The 6000-nt window shown below is 40.8% G+C and overlaps 1 long non-coding RNA gene across 1 annotated transcript; it reads right to left on the bottom strand.

The window, feature by feature from the left end:
• Positions 1 to 3566: 3566 nt before the first annotated feature.
• On the bottom strand, positions 3567 to 5328 carry LOC123475918. Its single transcript, XR_006651463.1, has 3 exons — positions 4966 to 5328; positions 4082 to 4893; positions 3567 to 4021 (listed from the first exon to the last, which is right to left on the bottom strand). It is a non-coding gene; the product is annotated as an uncharacterized LOC123475918 (long non-coding RNA).
• Positions 5329 to 6000: the final 672 nt, after the last annotated feature.

The following is a 6000-nucleotide window of genomic DNA, read 5'->3' as shown; positions in this document are numbered from 1 at the left end:
CGATTAAATTTTTTAATGCCACCTATTGGCGGGGTAAAGGGTTTTTTGTTTGTTTTTCTTTAAGAGGGAGGGTAGACGGGGTGATGGACACATAGGGCAGGGTTGGGTAAGTCTAGAAATTTTGTTTTTATGCCTTAAGGTATTACGCTTTAAGGCAAGTAACAGGTCGGGACATTTTTGCAACCCCCAGGGTGATGTGTTTCTTAAAAACGACAGTTGGAAATGTTGGATTTTGGCTGTGTAATATTCCTTACCCAAAATAACTCAGACGGCTGCCTGTGCACAATTATATCGATTCCGATGGCATATGCGTAGAGCATCTGATTGCGACGCCGTAGATCAGTGTTCGATTCCCGATAAGATAATCTTTATAATATTTTCATTCGAATATGCTGGGAATATAAATTTTTTAGAACGAAGTGAATTATTATTTTTTAAGATATTTAATTTAAAAAAAACACATATTGCTCGATGAAAATTTGTTTTATATATGAACGAGAATTTCTCGTAAGCAAACCACAATAATTCATCACCTAATCTGGAATCGAACATCGATCTCCAGCATCACATTAAGAAACGCTACACCTACGCCATTGACAACGACATAAATATTCACAGGCAGCTGGAACATAAGCTAAATTGTTTCGGTAAGTAACATTACCAAGCCCAAGCCCTAAATTTCCAACTGTCGTAAAAAAAACACACCACCCTGGGGGTTGCAAAAATGTCCTGACCTGTAACTTGCCTTAAAGCGTAATACCCTAAGGCATTTTTTTAGGTCTAGACTTACCCAACCCTGCCCTGTCGTGTCCATCACCCCGTCTACCCTCCCCCTTTACAAAAAAACAAAAACCCGCTACCCCGCCAATAGGTGGCTTTAAAAAATTAAATCGGTGTTCGGATTTTTGTGCAGGATACTGTACTTCAGTTACTGCATCATACAGACTCATGGCACCGCTTCCACCCGGTAGTTCTGCTGAACGTGAAGTCGATGGCTGTGGTTGAGTGGTAACAGCAGAATGTGGAAAATTGAGAAGTACCCATCAAATCGTGATCGGTTTGGAGATCCTCATTCACAGAGATTTGCCCAGCACTAACCGGAGTGAATCTGCGACACTGAGGACACTTAATGTGGTTTTCATCGACCAGATTCTAAATGACAAAAAAATATACATGAGTGCAATCATCGGACATCACAGGCATAATCATCACATTAGGTTTTATACGTTGAATGCACGTGTGCGCAGGCAAAAAAGAAAAAAACAAAACAATACAAAAGAGAGTGACTTACAACGCAACACTCCAGACAATATCGATGTTGGCAGTTAAAAAATTTTGGGGGACGTTCGTCAGACTCGTAGCTATTATGGCACACCGAACACATGCCAATTACAGTTACAACACTATTGGAGAACGGTATTTTTGGTGAATTTCCCAGTACCAACCGTAAGAGACTGATGGTGGTTTGCCGTGTTGCTGCAATTTATACTTTCGAACAACTGGGAAAAATCCTTGAAACATTTGGGAGGGGGGTAGCATACTTACCTTTTCCCCCAACCGCTGGTAAAGGTCATGTAACTCTTTTCGCCGAAGTAAGGTCAAAGTAGGTAGATAAGACTACCCCCGGTTGTACAGGAAAAGGTGCAACATTTTCGACAGACTAACAACCAAAAACCGTAAACAAACTTAATTTTACTTTCTCCCCCTATGGTAAGAAAACTTCTTATTTTCATCTTGACAGTGAATCTTTTTGATCATCTTGAAGGAAAAAACAGCTCAAATGACAGAAACACACAAGAAGAAACCTATCCTAAGGATACGATTAATGTCCATAACGGAAAGTTTGCTGTGCAGCCGATTCCAGTCCATTTCGCACTTTACTCTATGTCGGGAAAAGCTGAAGGAAACAGTTTTATAGTTCATAAAAATTTGTATTGTTTTAATATTTTGAATTTTTTGCAGGTAAGAAAACTGCAATTTTCTGCAGGACAAGTCAGTAAGGGCGTTTTCTAAAAGGATAAGGTAAGGGAAAAGATAATTTTTGCATTCAAAGTTCTGTATTTGTTTTTGAAAATAGACCTACTAAACAATTATGCAGTCAAGCTAGAAATTACTTCTCCACGAAGTCTGAGGTATCTTTTCTTTGCGATTGGAAGTCTACAAAGAAGATGGCCGTATTTTTGTTTTAGACGTCGTTCGACTCGTTCGTCAATATGTATTCTGATTTCCGGAACCTCCACTGCTTCGGTATCGATGGACACGTCTTCCTCGATAGATTGTTCAAAGTCCATATTCTTTTGGATTAAATGAAAAATATTATTAAAATAATCAAACTTAACATTTAAACTAATCACCTGTTCTAACTCCTTAAACAGTTTATTTTTCGCAGCTGCTCTTCTCTTTAAAGATGTGTCCCCTTATAAATAGACAAATGTCAGACATGATGGACGGCGCCGTGCGGATGGCATGAAGATTCAATGAGTCAATAACGCCACTGGGTGTCGGCCTTCGAGATTATGTGGGGCTGCGTGGGCTGAACCGTCGAAAAACCTGACGTTTTCCGCTTCTCTCCATGACAGCATAAAAAACAAATGACAAACGACAGCCGCCCTCGTCCTTTCTTCTATCCATCATGCTTCGCATGACCTCCCGTGGTGTCCATGGCAGCTGGTACATACCGACCAGCCCACCGAGGTAGGCTGTCAGTCCAACTGCCGTTCGCCCTTCACAACAGAAGACTCGGGCCAAGTACCGTACTCGCAGGTACCGTACTTCAGCGGCAACCGGGTCTCTGTGATTATGATCCCCTCCGGGGGCCACACCGCACTCACCTTCTACGCGGCAGCAGTGGACATCCCGGAGGACATTATAACTCCTACAGGTCAGGGTACCCCTCGGAGTACCCCTAGCCCCCTGCGAGTAGCAGTTCAAATCAAGGCGATCGATCCAAATTGGAGAGCCGAATGTGTCACGTGACTCCGTCAGCATCCGGCCCTCATAAATGAGATGAGGCATGTCCTCATCGGACGTTGACAAATCCATGCCTTTATATAAAGAAAAACAGCAACGAAAGATTTCGGGGAATAATGAAGTATGCGTGCGATTGGGATGATGTATGGAAGATGAGTGAGGCCTATTCTCACTAACAATGAGTTAACTGCACCTAAAACTTGGAATTTTCTACACTTACAGAAAAATATGTACCAAAGGGTCAGAACAAATTAAGACTTAATATTTCATTTCATTAATTAAATTTTAACTTACTTCCGCTTTTAACCTTTCCCAACCGCTGGTAAAGGTCATGTAACTCTTTTCGCCGAAGTAAGGTCAAAGTAGGTAGATAAGACTACCCCCGGTTGTACAGGAAAAGGTGCAACATTTTCGACAGACTAACAACCAAAAACCGTAAACAAACTTAATTTTACTTTCTCCCCCTATGGTAAGAAACTTCTTATTTTCATCTTGACAGTGAATCTTTTTGATCATCTTGAAGGAAAAAACAGTTCAAATGACAGAAACACACAAGAAGAAACCTATCCTAAGGATACGATTAATGTCCATAACGGAAAGTTTGCTGTGCAGCCGATTCCAGTCCATTTCGCACTTTACTCTATGTCGGGAAAAGCTGAAGGAAACAGTTTTATAGTTCATAAAAATTTGTATTGTTTTAATATTTTGAATTTTTTGCAGGTAAGAAAACTGCAATTTTCTGCAGGACAAGTCAGTAAGGCGTTTTCTAAAAGGATAAGGTAAGGGAAAAGATAATTTTTGCATTCAAAGTTCTGTATTTGTTTTTGAAAATAGACCTACTAAACAATTATGCAGTCAAGCTAGAAATTACTTCTCCACGAAGTCTGAGGTATCTTTTCTTTGCGATTGGAAGTCTACAAAGAAGATGGCCGTATTTTTGTTTTAGACGTCGTTCGACTCGTTCGTCAATATGTATTCTGATTTCCGGAACCTCCACTGCTTCGGTATCGATGGACACGTCTTCCTCGATAGATTGTTCAAAGTCCATATTCTTTTGGATTAAATGAAAAATATTATTAAAATAATCAAACTTAACATTTAAACTAATCACCTGTTCTAATTCCTTAAACAGTTTATTTTTCGCAGCTGCTCTTCTCTTTAAAGATGTGTCCCCTTATAAATAGACAAATGTCAGACATGGAGGACGGCGCCGTGCGGATAGTATGAAGATTCAATGAGTCAATAACGCCACTGGGTGTCGGCCTTCGAGATTATGTGGGGCTGCGTGGGCTGAACCGTCGAAAAACCTGACGTTTTCCGCTTCTCTCCATGACAGCATAAAAAACAAATGACAAATGACAGCCGCCCTCGTCCTTTCTAAACCAACACAAATTAAAAATTAACAAACCAACCTTTCATCACAAAAAATACCCTATTCCATACAGTTTTACATGGAGAATCCAACTGTAACAAAATTTCACCCAAAAAACGAAAACCTGCGGCACAGGAGGGTCCCTAAATCCACCAACCTGCCACCAACCAATCAGAACCCGACTTTCACGACCGAAATTTGAATTTCGATAAAAAAAATTTATAAAATTAACAAACAAACCTACATATTTAGAAACAACCCATTGGCACGAAGTTTAATACGCGAATCAGATAAAAAATAAATGAAAACGAACAACTCCCCTGTTTACACACAATAATTTTCAACCAATCAAAACCCGGCTGGAACCCCTGGGGAAACAATAAACATTTTGGGGCCAAATAACCACGGCATAGCCTTCCATCTTTACCAAGGTAAATCTCTCAGGGAAATATTCTTCTATATGTTGCTGCATAATTGGTAGAAATACTAAATGAAGGCAATAAATATCCACTTCAGAGAACCGATCCAGGACTCGTTCTCGCTCCATTTTTCTATAAAAAATAAATTAATAAACGTGATTATGACTATGAGATTCTGAACTAGATAGAATTAACGTTGCTTACGTTAATAATTCGTAGAAGATGGAAGTGCAGGCGTTCCACACGTCCTGCCATAGTCGAATTGTCGTACACGTATGTCCATAGTTGAAATCGGAGATCGGATCTGCGATCAAAAAAAATTTATCCGATCTGATTATTTTTAACGATCAAACTTTTCGCCATCTAGCGGTAGATTTCGTTGTCGCACGCCGATCTTCACAGATTGATTCGGATAACCCATCACTTTTGGAATTGGGCTAAAATTTTTGAACCACGATCTCAATCGGGATTGTATCGGGGTGCCTAATCGGGGATGCAACCCTGATTGTAATCAATCGATCGACGTAAAAACATAATCGATCAAGTCGAAATCGATTATTATGATGAAAATCGGGGAGTTCGCCCTGGTTGCCCCGATAAAAACCCGACCCAAATTCGTAGTTTGAATTCAGGCGCCATTTTCGCAAATGGCGTCGGGGCAAGCGGGTTAACCTCTATCTTTTCCCCGCCCCGCCCCGGATGACGAAGTGACACCCCGATTGCCTTTTCCCGGGGTGGAGCGGTTAACCCGATTATGACTAATCGGGGCCGATCGCTAGACCTAACGTAAACGAAATAACTCATATACACGGCCTTTCATATGAAATCCGTTGCTAGGCGACGGTGGAAGCCCGACCTTCAAAAGTAAGTTCGCGGCCTGATTTCACCTAGTCTTCGTGATTTTTTGTCTAAACGCCATCTATCGAAAACAAAATCATATCCAAAACTCGGGTCGGTCGTCTAAATTGCTCGGCAACCTCTCACCCTAAAGCCTAAAATTACGGGGTACTCGACGTTAACTCCAGCGTTATCTGCTCTACAAGACGATACCAATGTCCGTGTTCTAGCTTGGAACTTGGAAGGTAAGAAAACTTATAAAACATTAATGGAGGACCCTTTGCGAAAATGGCGTCATCTATCGGGAAAAATTTTAGAAAAAACGTGGGTTGGTTGAGACGAAATGATGAATTCCGTTTTGCAAGAATCCCTATCGGGAAACTGTTTCTGTTCTTATTTTTT

This window comes from Daphnia magna, linkage group LG9, assembly GCF_020631705.1.
Source record: "Daphnia magna isolate NIES linkage group LG9, ASM2063170v1.1, whole genome shotgun sequence".
Classification (NCBI taxonomy): Eukaryota; Metazoa; Arthropoda; class Branchiopoda; order Diplostraca; family Daphniidae; genus Daphnia; species Daphnia magna.
Note: the sequence above shows the minus strand (reverse complement) of the source record. Positions and strands in the feature narration are given on the sequence as shown.